The following is a 14,131-nucleotide window of genomic DNA, read 5'->3' on the forward strand; positions in this document are numbered from 1 at the left end:
GGGCATTACCATTATCAACACAAATGAATAAAAAATCTAAGCTACTTCTATTTAATCATTTCAGGATTGGGAAAGAGTAAGAAATTGGTTTTTGGTTCACTCCACAAATGTAACTATCCAACAGCCTAGGGATATTTTTAAGTCATAGATAATACTCTGTGATACAACTCCAAAGTTGCTGAGCAAAAGCAGGAGAAATAGATATGTTTTAAAAAAGCATTTTCTTTCCATTTCAATTTTCAAATTGAGAATGAAATCAAATAACTTAAATATAAAAATGTCAATGCAATAGTTTGATTACAGATCAAACCACAGAAAGATACAATAATAAGTTTAGAAATATGAAGGGACTATCCTTTTCCCAGGATGGGAATACCCTGAGTTACTGTCTGGTGTGTGTGTGTGTTCTTACACACTCTAACTTGGTTCTCTTTAAAGCATATTTTGCTATCTTCTCTCTTTACATAGATCTTAAATAGAAAGGCAATAACTATTTGTTGATTTGGTTAAAATTTAACCAGCGAGAGGCGGGAGAGACGCATGCCTGGTGTAAGTTAACGTGAATCACTTCTGCACAGACAAGGCTTGCAAAGTCCTGGTCTGTGTGCATTGAGCCATCTCCCACCCCAGGGCAGAAATCCACTTCCTTTGACATTGAAGGCAAAGGTTTAACATTCTTTGGAGAAGTTCCCTCAGCAGAATCTTTGTCTCATCTTCTGTGAACTAGGGAGCACTGCGAAGAAGAAGGTGCACTGGTTTTCCAGATTGTAGAGAATTTCAGGTAAACAAGGTCACTGCCTGCCTGAGGTTGTGCAGTGAGAACCAGGCTGGGGATGGCTCCCACTTCAGCTCCTCCCCCTGCTCCCCACACGATGACATTCGGGTCCTTGATTACTCTACACACGACAAGCTTTGCATAACTCATTGGTCTTCAAACCATACACCGTATCATGGAGCACGCACTAGAGTGGAGAACAGATGTCACCATGAGAATCTTATTTTCTACTCTTTCCCAGTCTTGGCATACGCACATTTGTAACCTTAATGTTCCATGAACAAAGAATTTTGCATTTAATATTAAAGTGGAAACTCACAAATACCCGTCTCGAGTTGGAACACTGCCACATTCTCATTGCAGCAATGTATGGCTGCTTTTTCAGCATAGGAATTCGCCTCGAGGTCCTTCCTGTTGGTGTCTCCTGAGCTGCAAATGTGGTCACACACTAACCTTGCAGGAGATAATCAGGTAAAGCTCCTAGAGATCTCTACATGTCCCATTTAAAAAGCACATACAGACAGACTGAAAAGCTTTGTACTTGTCAAGACTCAGTTAGTGGAGCTATTTCTATTGTTGAGGAAACCATTAGCATCCACAGCAGAACACAACAGTGAATAACGCCAAATTACCAATACTGCTCTGGCACAGAACCATGGATCCACGCGATAAACAGTGAGTCTTCAAAGACGACTCTCACGCACCAGCACGTTGATTTCCTCTTCCACAGTGAAGTTGCCAAATTGGCAAACAATCATACCTAGACTAGGCTATTAACCACACGTGCTACCCAGCCATGTTAAAATCATAGTCAGCTGCCCCTGGAGGGTGACCAAGGCTGCTCCTGCCTGACTGCGCTGACTTACAAAGATGTCGCCACATCACTCAGGTACTGGGATAATGATAGATTCATTAGGCCAATTTTTTTTCTTTCAGCTGTTCTTTTTTTTTCCCCTAAGTGACAGAATGTGAAAGAACTAAATGATGATAAGAACAGGTCACATGTGGGGAATGAAGTTTAAAAGAAAACCCTTATAATTTTTTTCTGAAATTCTTTGCTCTATCTACTCAGCTAAAGTAGAGCACCTTACCTAAGGCTTCTAATTCCCTTTGAGTACAATTTGGAGCCATTTGGTTAATAAATCATATACAAATAAGTAAAAAAGAATTGAGTGTCGATTCTTGCCACCATATATTTGGCCACCTAATTTAACAATCCAACCCCTATGTTAAGATAAAATGGTCTGTTGGGTGCTGTAAACAGTTCCAATGTGATTCCACTGAGCCACTCCTCTGGCCTTCAGTGCCTACCCTATTGAAAGCATGTGAATGTCCTCCACATTCTGCAAACGGAGAAGGATGTAACCTTTTGATTCCATAGGGAATGACTTGCCACTTGGAACCACGGAGGGAAGAGACTGACTTCAATTCCCCATCTCAGTGATGAGTGTGAAAAGAAGTTCTTTACTCATTCAAGTGGAGATCAGCTTACGAATACATTTTCCTAAAATAAATATCAATATGTGCAGATATTGAACAGGTAGGAGAGTCAGACAGTAAGACATAGGCAGGGAGTTAGGGCAATGGCCCCAAATGGATTGCTCTGTAGAAAACGTTCCAGATATTCCACACAGTCCAACCACCAAACCCTTTGACCGAGATAAGTGGTAAAAGGGAAGGCAGAATGGACCTTGGTCCATCCTGTAGTCCTCTGAGCTACAGAGAATTTCAAATTCAACAGCAAAAAGATACCAACCAGAAGGTCCACAGGTCCTAGCCTACCAAGTCACCATCTACATACCGATTATCATAAAGAGACCGACAGCTTCAGCACTCTTCTGATACCTGATTAGCAGGAATATTGAGCAATACTCCCCTCCTGCAGCCATATGAGCCCCTAGACCAGTACGTTTCTCTGGCCACCCTCTCTGGGACCTCTCTCACTGGGGGAGAGCTTTGTTTCTCTTTGTCTTGCTTGAATAAATCTTACTCTTTGGCACTCAGTCTCCACTGTCCATGGATTTCATTCTTTGAGTTCGCAAGATAAGAGCCCAGAAAGGAGACGCTGGTGGTCTGCTGCTGGGGGTAACACTAGCAGCGTGACCTGCCAGGAAGCCGAAGGAGCTGTAATACAAATGGGCCCTGCCCAACATGATAGTAACAGCAGAAAATCTGTTTTCAATATGTTATCACTTGTTTGTGCATAAAATATCTCTGGAATGATGCACACAAAACTGGCAACACAAGGGATGGTAGGGCAAAGGAACAAGGAGCAGGGAACTAGTGGTGTGGGAGAAGGGTGGGAGGGAAACCTTACGTGGTAACTTACAAACTGAGTTTCTAACCACTTTTGAGAATTTGGTGTCATTCCTCTTTACTCTCTTAACATCTGTTCAGGAAATAAGGGAACTGCAATAATAATAAACTTTACCAAACACAAATGATGCCAAGAACTCTGTTAAGTGCCTGACATAAATTATATTATTTGCTTCTCCTGACAACCTGTGTGGTAGGTGCTACCTCCCATTCAAACACACTTAACTGAACCACACCCACTGTCCAGAGGTGCGTCCACTGGGGTGTCCTCCCCAGAGTTGTTCCAAGTCAGAGACAATGAGTTACATTTTATAAAGAATATTGATCTCTTAGGGCCAGTGCTCTGAGTTACACAATTCTGGGACTACAATAATTATTAATCAGTAGAATTCTAGTATAATCTAATATCCCAAAACAAAAACTGGAGGTTTCTACAAACAACTCATGTCAGGTTCAAGCCAGAATTGGAGTTTCTTTGAGTTGGATAAGAGACTCCACAGAACAAAGTGTAAGTGCAGATCTTGCTCTTAGAGGTAAACTCTTTACCTTTAGGTGAAATTATTTTACAAAGCTTCACACTAACCTCTGCAAGTGCTCCTTCCAATGTGTAATGGCTCATTTGAATTGTCAACTTGATTGGATTAAGAGATGCAGATGATTAAGAGGATGTGTCTAAGAATGACTGGCACGTGGGGTGGCCAATTGAAATGGAGACCCTCCCTAAGTGTGGGCAGGTATGGTAATTTGGATGGAATAAAATTTGGAAGAACAAGAGAGCGGCAGCAGATGCAAGCCCGATTCTTCTTGAAAGGGCTCTTGATGGGTGCTGTGATCACCTGAGGATATCAGACTCTTGCTTCGTCACTCTTCCAAAGTGGACTCTGCCAGTGATTCTCCAGGGAGTTTCCGGAAGCCTTTGGTCTCGGACTAGGTTAGCATCATTGATCTCCCTCTTGTTCAGCCTCTTGGCCTGCGCAGCTACTGGTTCCTGCAGCTCTCCAGCCTGCAGATGGCCATTGTGGACTATCCAGCCTCCGGTCGGGTAAGCCAACTTGATAAATCCCCTTTTAATAATCATACTTCTTGTTGATTCTGTCCTGTAGAGAACCCTGACTAATACACGCTGCTCTTATATAGTAACTGCCAGAGGATCATCCTCCTCCTGAATGACAGCTGCTCACCAGCACTTGCCTGAGCCTCAGGTCCAGGTGAAGTCTGTGAGTCTCTGAACTTTAAAGACGAGGCCCAGCACCCCCTACCTGGAGAACCACAGAGCAGCCCCACAGGAAAAGAACTTTGTCTTTCCTCTCTGCTTTGGAGCTTGTTTGCCAACGTAAGACCATCAGTCCTGGTTCCCACCTGCTTCTTCCAGGATTTTTATTTCCTATATCCATTGTTTTAAAAAAGAAAGAGGGTAAGAGTGGAATTCTTCTTTTGCTTGGGGAAACCCAAACTCTAAAACTTGCTACTTCAAGTCTTTGAATTAATTTTAAGCATTTGACTGTGATGGTTGGCTTCTGTGGTGTAGTGGAAATAATTTATTCTGCAAATTTGCATTGTATTGTTGTTAAACCCACATTCCCTCTGAGCATTTACAATTTTAGCCAGCCTAGCAAAGATTTCTGATGCCAGTCGGTGTAAATAACATTCATTTCCAAATGATTGTGTGGAATGGTTTTCTTTATCATTTTCTGTTGATAATAATATAAACTGCCATCATAAACAGGTCACCATCATTCTCTCCCACTGAATCTATGATTAGATGGATGCAGAATCGTTTTACTAAATTTCCTGTTGTAAAGACCAAAAAGACTTCGAGAAACTTTTTTGGGGGGGACGGGCTTCTAATATCATTATGATTTTGCTGAAGATGTTTGACAATCACCCTTTGGTAAGTTAGAGAGCACTGTATTAATTTTAAATTTGCCTTGAGAGACATTTTGAGAGGAAAACCAAGACAAAAGTTTGTGTACAGGAGTCCAGCTCTCCCCACTAACTTCATGTCCACACCAGAGTATGTTATAACCCATAGAAAATATATCCTGCTCCATTCAAATAGACATGACAAGCATTTCTATCACTGTAGAGTAGGTGAGATACTGGCCTGCTTTCATATTTCACTCTAATAAAAAGTATGTAATGACCTAACAGCAAACACATGTGCTGTAGGGGCTCCACTACTCGCCCATCAATGCAGGATGTCCTCTGTGTGTGTGTGTGCATGGATGTTTGCATCTTCACAGATGGCCTAACATTATTTAGTCTTGATGCTTCTTATAGCTGATGAGGCAGAATTTCAGGGAAGGCTATTGGCTACGTGGTGCTGAAGTACTCTAACAGGTAAGACAGCCATTGCCGTTTGTAGATCATTTTTTTTTTTGAGCTGAAATTTTTCCACTATGAGTTTTTAAATGTCGTTATGGAGGAATTTGGGAAGAATTATCATGAGTTTCATGAACTTTTTTGGATCAGACCAGAACTCTCTGGCATTTGTGCAGAAAGGGTCAAATGTGAGGTGATGTTACCTATAGTGACAAAGCAGATGCCACATCCCTTGCCTACACCGAGTTCATAGTTATCCACTCATGTGGCTCTGAGCTCAGAGGCGGGCAACCCAGTGGTCAAAAAGTTGGCATAAGGACTGGGGCTATAGCTCAGTGGCAGAGCGCTTGCCTAGCATGTGTGAAGCACTGGGTTCCATCCTCAGCACCACATAAAAATAAAGGAATTGTGTCCATCTACAACATAAAAAAAAAAAAGTTAGCATATGCCCTTGTCACGCCAACTTAGCATTAGTTTCAATATCAAATCAAATCTCATATTTTGATACTTTATTAAGGATGGGGTAATGGTGGCTATGATACAAAACCAGGTCAGAGTAACCAATACTTATTGATTTAAAGACCAAATGACATTAATGTGCTTAATAAGTTAAGGCTCAAATGGGCTGGCAGCAACCCGAGTCCGATGCAGGAAGCCCTGCGGTGATGTGGAGAGGGCTCGGCTGCGCTGGCTGTGCCGACTCCCTGTTCTGGGGATTTTATGTATATAATACTCCATTATTCTATTAATCCACCCACCCTCAGAGTTAGGTATTATTTTTTATTATTATTAGAGATTTACAAATGAGGGAGTCTAGGCACAGGGTCAACTGTTCAGAATTAACATAACAGTGAAATAAAGGCCACTGCGACACTCAACTCTATCCTGACCAAAGGCCATCTGGAATTATTAACCAGCCTTCAAGTTCCTGACCTTGAATTAACCTAAACAAGACACCTGAGGCAGAGACAGCTAGCTGTCCTCCCACATCCATGCTTTCTTCTTCCTTTAACAAAGGAACTCCTGAGTTTTAGCTGGGCACACAGATGGCCAGCAAAGTACTGCTGGCCAGCATAGCATCCCTGACAAGAGCCAGGGGTGGCCAAGTTCCAGACAACAGGACGACCGGAAGTAATGTGGACATCTTCTGGGTTGTATTCTTAAAAGGAGCGTATGCCCTTGACTTCCTTCTTGCTTTCCTGCTGTATAGGATATGAATGTGATGGTGAGAGCCGAAGCAGCCACATCACACCACGAAACACAGGCTGTGTGCAAACACTGGCAGAACAAGGTAGAAGGAGCTTAAACACCCTGGAGGCATGTGGACTTCTAAATAAAAGAGAAATAAACTTCCGCATTATTTAAGCCACTGCTATTTGGGATTTTGACAGCCATCAAACCCTTACAATTAACACACATAATAAATTTATCATTTAAAGTATGCTCAGTCAGTGTATAGGGTGTAAAAAGTATTACAATTCCCCAGCTGTTTTGTTGTGGCTTGTTTTTTGTTTGCAGTGCTGGGGATGGAACTCAGGGCCTTGTGCCTGTTAAGAAAGAGCTCAGTGGTAGCAATGAGCTGCACCCCTAGCCCACCCAGATATTCCTCATCAAACAAGAACAAATGTAAATAGAGTGATAAATAACCAAACCATAGGCTAGAAACCTGAGAAATTCCCACAAGTGCATTATTTAATCTGTATATCTGGTCGGGGAGTCCCGTTTCTAATATGTGCCTGTATGTACCTCTGCCAACACTTGACGTGGGATTTCTCAACCTCAGCACTATACACATTTTGGACCAGAAATTCTTTGTTGTAGGGCTGGTCCTGTGGACCAAGGGATGTTGAATGGTATCCCAGCTTCATCTACCAAATACCAGTAGAACCTTCTCCCTAATTAGGCAATTAAAAATAACACCAGGCCCCAGGCCCTGCCAAATGTCCAAGGGACACAGAGGCTCCCAGTTGGGAAGGATCCATCTAAGGCTGTAAGTTGCAGATTTTGAGAAAGAAAAGACTGACAATTCAAAGGCTGCAAGGGATATAGACAGGTAGGTCCTTAATGTACTTGCAATGACAGTGGTGCCCTGGTGATTACCAGGGGCAAAGAGCATGATCTGATTCTTATTTTTTAAATGAAGAAGTTCACCGAGCTTTCAATAAGAAAATTCACAGGACAGTAAAAAAGTCATAGGCATAATTACAAGCACATTTAACTATCCGTTCGACTTCCTCTCTCTAAGATTAAGATGGAAATAATTGCCTATGTGAAGTTAAAAAAAAAATCCACTATTTTAGTGTGTGAATAGTGTTCTTTTATAGACATTCATGAGACTAGAGAATCTGGCTCTGTAAGAATTGAGACCACTGCCCTTTTAAATGTCCTTTAGCATTTTTATGTTGCTGGCACCATATCTACAGATGTGTCAATATTATATATTTATAATAAGTGAAAATTATTTGCAGATATTTTCAAGTATACAAGCTGCTTTAGCCCCATACGTCTTCTTCTCTGATTTTCTCATAAGACTTAGCAATGGCTCTTCACATTCCATGAGATCAGCGAATTCAGAGCAAAAATTATTTTGAAAAACCTCTTTCCTATTATAAAGAGTGTGGGAAAATACACTGTACAGAAACACAACAGGCCTGTCACCGGTCCTGAGATGGTACTCCAGAGCAAGGTGAGGTAAAAGTTGTCAACTTGCATTTCTTCTGAATCACTATACCGATCCCCAGCACCTTTGGCATAATTAATGATTGCCAGGGCGTGGGAAGCCTGTCAATGTGATGCCCATTTGCATCAACATAGCAGAAGTAATGCCCCAAGGGTGGGATGGATATTATATCACGGTTTAATCGAGAGAATTCTCTCTTTGCTGATTTCTGGAGTGGGCGGAATCCAAGACATATCTTCTCTTTTCAATATATACATGCTTTTAAAAGCTTAGCTGATTGCTGCAATCCGTCACCTCCAGCAACCAAAAAACTTCCTTATTTCAATCTGACTGTTCTGACCATTCACGGAGGGGTTAGGGGAGTATCTGCTCTCCATAGGAAGGGATCATTTTAAAAGATGGAAGTCAAAGGTGACACACTGGGTCATCTGTCCCTTACCTAATACACTGAAAAAGAATGAAAGCTGGACATTGTCACAGCTACCTATATCCATCCAAGAAGGTGCAGAACCAAAGGCTAGTTCACCGAGGGCTCTCAGAGCTCAATTAATGGCTAAATGCAGAGTTTTTAAAATGTCCTCTGTCTTTTCTCTCCCACTTAAGTTCACTTTACTGTTAAAGACTATGAAAAGCACCTCCGAGACACTGTTCTTCAGTGAGGTTCACTCAAATATAAAACACCATTACGTTTTCTTTCTCCCAAGATGCAAAGCAGAATATTATCATACTCCACTGGGAAAGGGTTTGGTTCCTTTTGAGTCGTTCATTCTTTGTTTAGTCACAGATTCGATGGTTGGGTTCAGGAGTGATGTGACCACCTTAACAGGACGGGCATTTGGATCCACCAACCAGCCGCTCAGTGAGAACCAAAGCAGCCGTCACAAAGGCAGTAGTTAGGGTCCCTGAGGCAGCTTGGACCAGGGGAAAGTCAAAGGCGGGGGCTCCGGGCTTCCTTACTGGTCAGACCAATATTCCAGTCAGATTTCTGGTTGTGGCCCACTGGCAGATGATGAGATGACCTTAGTGAGTCTCAACCAGTATTTTTGCAAAGGATGAATTAAATAGTATAGATCAAAAAATGCTAGGCATGGTACATGCATGAAGATTGATTAGTCCTTCATGTGTCTGTGTTCTTTCTTTCTTTTATCCCTCCCTCCTTTCCAATCTTCCCCTTATCATCGTCCCTTACCAACTTACCAGAGGACCTATTTCTATCTATTCTACACCCTCATTAGTACATGCATACAAACAGGTGTAACTGACACTAGATTTTGTCTAAAAAGTGGAAAGCCACCAATTCAACACACTGTTCCACCTACGCTGTTCTGATCAAAGGTCTCAAGGGTTCCAGTCTACTGAAACCAAAATCAAATGACAAATTACTTTTCCTAATGCAGATTTAAAAATTCCTCTTTTATAATTTTTTTTCTAATCCCATTAGACTCAGCAACGTGAACAAAACGAGCTCACGCTGCTGACCACCGTCAAGAGGGAAAGAAAATCGTGGCTCTGCTAGCCATCAGTGGATCAGGATCGCTCCTAATTTTTCAGATGCACAAATGAAGGCAGTCATGTTGGAATCTAGCTGTTTGCGAAATGATTTAGAAGGTGACGGGGACCCAGCGTGGGAGGTACAGAGCTGATGTGGTCATCGTGAGAACGTCAAGCGCACAGTCCAACCAGACACCTCTTCTACCTTCCCTCTAAGCAGAGAGGAGGTTTTTCAAATGATCAAAGGATTCCTCGCAAATCACTGTACAGGACTCCCCAAGACGCTAGGAACTTAACAGAGCCAGGAATGTCATGTAGCATGAGCCGGCAGTGATTTCCCAAAGGTCTGTCTGCAAGTTTACCCCAGTTCCCCAATCAAATGAAAATGACTTAAATGCATTCACAGCGAGCTGGGCACGCATATCCTGGTCGGGTTATTTATGCACAACAAAACAAATTGAGTTTCTCCAAACAGATGCAGTTTTCTCTAGCTTCATTTCTTTTTGGTCGTAACTTGTTCGACTCTGTGCTTGTGCAACCTTGAAGAGGGGCCACCACTGATGGGTAGCAATCTGTTCGTTTCAGCCAACCAAGAGTTTTCTTCTTTTTAAACTCTGATGTCTCTTCAATGGAAATTTCTATTTAAAACAGCAAAATCCTCTTGGAGATTCTGACGGGGGTGTTCCCACCTGCCAAAAGGACACGAGTGGGCACACGTACACATGCGTGTGCACACACAGTAGTGAAAATGGATGTAACTGGACCACTTTTAAAGGTTGTTCCTCTGTTCACGACCCTCTGCCCTCGACAAGGCATTCTGAGTTTTGAAGCTTGCACCACGCCGGAGGGAACTAACTCAGACTCACTCTCTGGCTCAGCTTCCCAGCGAGGAACACACTAGTGCACACTTCCCATCTCATTCCCTGTCCCAGCAAACAGCCCCTGCATGGCTGAAGAAGGGCACAGAGACCGGTCTAGACAAGATCATCAGCTCCTCCCTTCCAGGGACTATGACACATTTCCAGCATTGAGCTCCAAGGATTTACGTAAGGCAAGTCTTGAAAAGTCGATGGAGAATCTACATTTCCTCAGATATCAGGGATGACTACTAAAATATTTTTAAGGGTATTTCAGCATCTGAAGATGATGAGAGGTGGGTGGGAAGGGGGATCTGTGGCTGTGAGGCTGTCTTGAACTGGGCCCTCTGGGGGTGGGGATCATCTCCTTAGTAACCAGGCTTTGAATAGTTTTGTACTTAGGGGCTTTTTCTGAGTAGGGGAGGCAAAGAAGCTCCATATTTGGTACTACTTCCAGGAGTGAAGGAAAGGCAAAGGCTTCCTTCCAAAATGCGTATTTTGTACTAGCGTAAACGGGTCCTTCGGACTGTCAGTACTGGATGCACATAACAAATATTTAAGAATTCCATTGTAAATAATGGATGTTGTTGTCTTACACAATATAATTTGGTATAACATTTAGAAAATGCCATCATTAGTGGTTTTAGGACTATAAATCCCCTCTTCAGTGGCAGTACTGGCAAAACCCACATGCACAATAGCCTCTAGGCACGTTTTGTAAGCATCTGTTAGAGTAATTTGCAGTTTTATTGGTGAATTCATGGTTCTCTGACATAGCTCTTTATAAATAATGCTGGAGCGATTCTTGTGTGAAGCTAAATTCATCTTTCTAATGAAGGCATTCCCTTCTCTAGAAGAAATTCTAGATAATGAATTTGTCATTTTGAAAAAACATTCTGATTCCAAGTTCTACAACTTTCGGGGCCTTTTTTTTGTTGTTGTTATTAGAATGAGTTTTGTAGTCTTTTTTTCTACAAGTAAATAACTAGTCATTTTTAACTGATTAAGAAAAAAAATACAGAATTTCAACCAAACATAATAAAACAGAATCCCTCTTTTATAACTTAATAATAAGGAAAATAAGATGAGAGAAGTATTTGGAGGCTCACCCCACCTCAGGGCCCCTGGGTGACGGGCCGCCCTCTTCACCAGAGCACTCTTCCCTGGTCTTGCTCCCACACCAGCTTTCGGCAGCTGCTTGAACTGCACCTTCCTGGGGAGTCTCACTGACCACCCACCTTGGCCCCTTCACAAACACCCTCTTCTACATTGATTTTTTTTTTTTCCTTCCATGATGTTTGCTATGGGATGAATGTGTCCCCTGAAAGTTCATTTGTTGGAAACTTAATCCCCAAATTCATTCATATATGAATGTAGGGCCTCTGGGAGGTAATTAGAATTAAATGATGTCATGAGGGTGGGGCTCCCCTAATGGCATTAGTGGCTTTAGAAGAAGAGGAAAAGAGAGCCACACTGAATGCTCCACCCATCTCACCATGTGCTGCCCCCTGGCATGTTATGATCCATCAAGAAGAGCCTTGGCAGATGCCAAGCAGATGCTGGTGCCATGCTCTAGCCTCCAGAACTGTGAGCCAAATAAATTTCTACTCTTTATACATTACCCATTCTCAAGTGTTTTGTTACAGCAACAGAAAATGGACTAAGAACAAGGTCAGTATATCATAGATATATATTTATATAATACATGTTTATTGTCTGCGCCCCCTCTAGGGTGTAAACCTCATAAAGACAGGGCCTTTTGAACGTTCACTGCTGTTTCTTAGGACCTAAAAAGAACCTGGCACATAATAGCAGGTCAAGAAGTATGTGTGCAATGAGTGGCCATCTTTCCACTCAGTGGTACATACAAGCCTCTCACACCGCTCACCAAATACTTAAAGATACTCAGAGCCTTCCATATTTAATCCCAATTCCATAACATCTCCATATCCTTTGTCACTGATGGAGAAGAACAACAATAATCCCTGGGGAAAGTCAATGAACCCGTCTGCAGCCTCTGTGATGCCTTCACTAAGCGACCTCTCACGCTAGGAAATGAAATAGATGCAACAGAAATCTGAACATTTGCTATGCTTCTTGATATAACTGCTTGATATAACTGTGCAGTTCCTTTATGGTAGCTGGTGCCCTGAGATAAATTTAATTAATTTTCTGCATAAGGTTAAAAAGAAGCGACCATCAAACAATCATTCCTTGCCTGAGTTTAGTAAATCCCCAAACTGAAAGGAGCTATTAAGTGACAAGTGACTTTGGTCATATTTATATTTCATGAGGATTTCAAAGCTCTTTGTTAACAACTTAGATCATGCATAGCCTTAAAATTTCTGAAATTACTACCAAAATGTGTTCACTGTTACACAAGATGTTCAGAGCCTCCAACAAAGACCCATCCTGAATGTGACCATAATTGTTATGGTATTTATGACCTATAATTCAAAACATCATTAATCTTGTTTGTTCCATTCCCTAACATCTTACTCCCTCTAAAAAAGTTCAATTTTTCTTTATAAAAATTGTTTCATGCTCATTATAGAAGAAAAAAAAGAAAAGTGAAGAAAACCAAACCAAACAAAAAAACAAAACAAAACAAAAAAAACCCACAACCAAAATTCACATCATCACACAAAGACAACTGCTAGGAACATGTTGGTGAACCTTCATTTTTCTTTTTCATGTCTAAATGTCTTTTCTCAAAAAAAAAATTAATTACTATGAAAGGCGTGTAATCCAAAGCAAGTCTTAGTATGACACCAGTGATGGTATTTTTAAAATACCACATTTTCGAGTGATAAAAGTAACAGTTGGGAGATAGACCGAAGTGCTTTAAAAATTAACATTTTTCATAAAAATGAAAAACAATTTGACCAAAAATAGTGTCCAAAATAACTCTCACATACCGAAAGCATGCCTACACATTAAAAGCATTTGTAAGGGGTACACGTTTCTTTTTTCTTTTTCTTCTTTTTGCTCGTCCTCCCCTCTCCCCACAAAACTTTTCCTCTGTATTTTTTTCCTGGCAACTGCCTATAGAGTACACGCAGAATTAGCGAGCAAAAAATAATTGGCCTGAGTCATCTTGCCACAAAATGGTTACCTAAAATCCACGTCACCAATCAATTCCTGCCTCCATGCTGTGGGTTTGAACTTAGATCTTTTTTTTTTTTTTTTGTAAATCATTCCATCTCGGAGCTCTCCCACTCTCTAATTATCCCGTTTCCTGGCCTCCTTCCCATTCCCATCCTACAGCTGACTTCACAGATAACCTCACCGCCTCTTGCCTCTTTGCTGGGACCCACCCATTCATGAATCTTTCAACTGAAAGACCCCCAGCCTAATTCCATTGAAGTTAAAAAAGAAGTGGCTGATGGCAGTGAGTCATCGCTGGATACTCAGGGCGGGAAACCAGACTCTGCAGCTGGATGAGTCATTGTGACTGGAAAGCCCCCGGTGGGAAAAGGTACCAGAGCCTGCACGTCTTAAGAGGAAAAGATCATGAGCTGGGCAGGCGCCAACACACAGGCCATCAGAACAGCACTCCTAAGTCACAAGTACTTTGATATCTTAGGGTCCGTTCTGTGTTCCAAAGATGATCCCCTTGAGTTTTTATCTCCAACACTGTCATCTCTCTCTCTCTCTCTCTCTCTCTCTCTCTCTCTCTCTCTCTCTCTC

The 14,131-nt window shown here is 41.8% G+C and overlaps 1 protein-coding gene across 8 annotated transcripts in view; it reads right to left on the reverse strand.

Annotated features, from left to right (window-relative positions):
- The window catches only part of Znf827 (zinc finger protein 827), a 150,277-nt gene that overhangs the window by 31,100 nt on the left and 105,046 nt on the right, over positions 1–14,131 (reverse strand). The gene's annotated exons all lie outside the window — the stretch shown is intronic.

The sequence above is a fragment of the Marmota marmota genome, unplaced genomic scaffold (genome assembly GCF_001458135.2).
Source record: "Marmota marmota marmota unplaced genomic scaffold, marMar, whole genome shotgun sequence".
NCBI lineage: Eukaryota > Metazoa > Chordata > Mammalia > Rodentia > Sciuridae > Marmota > Marmota marmota.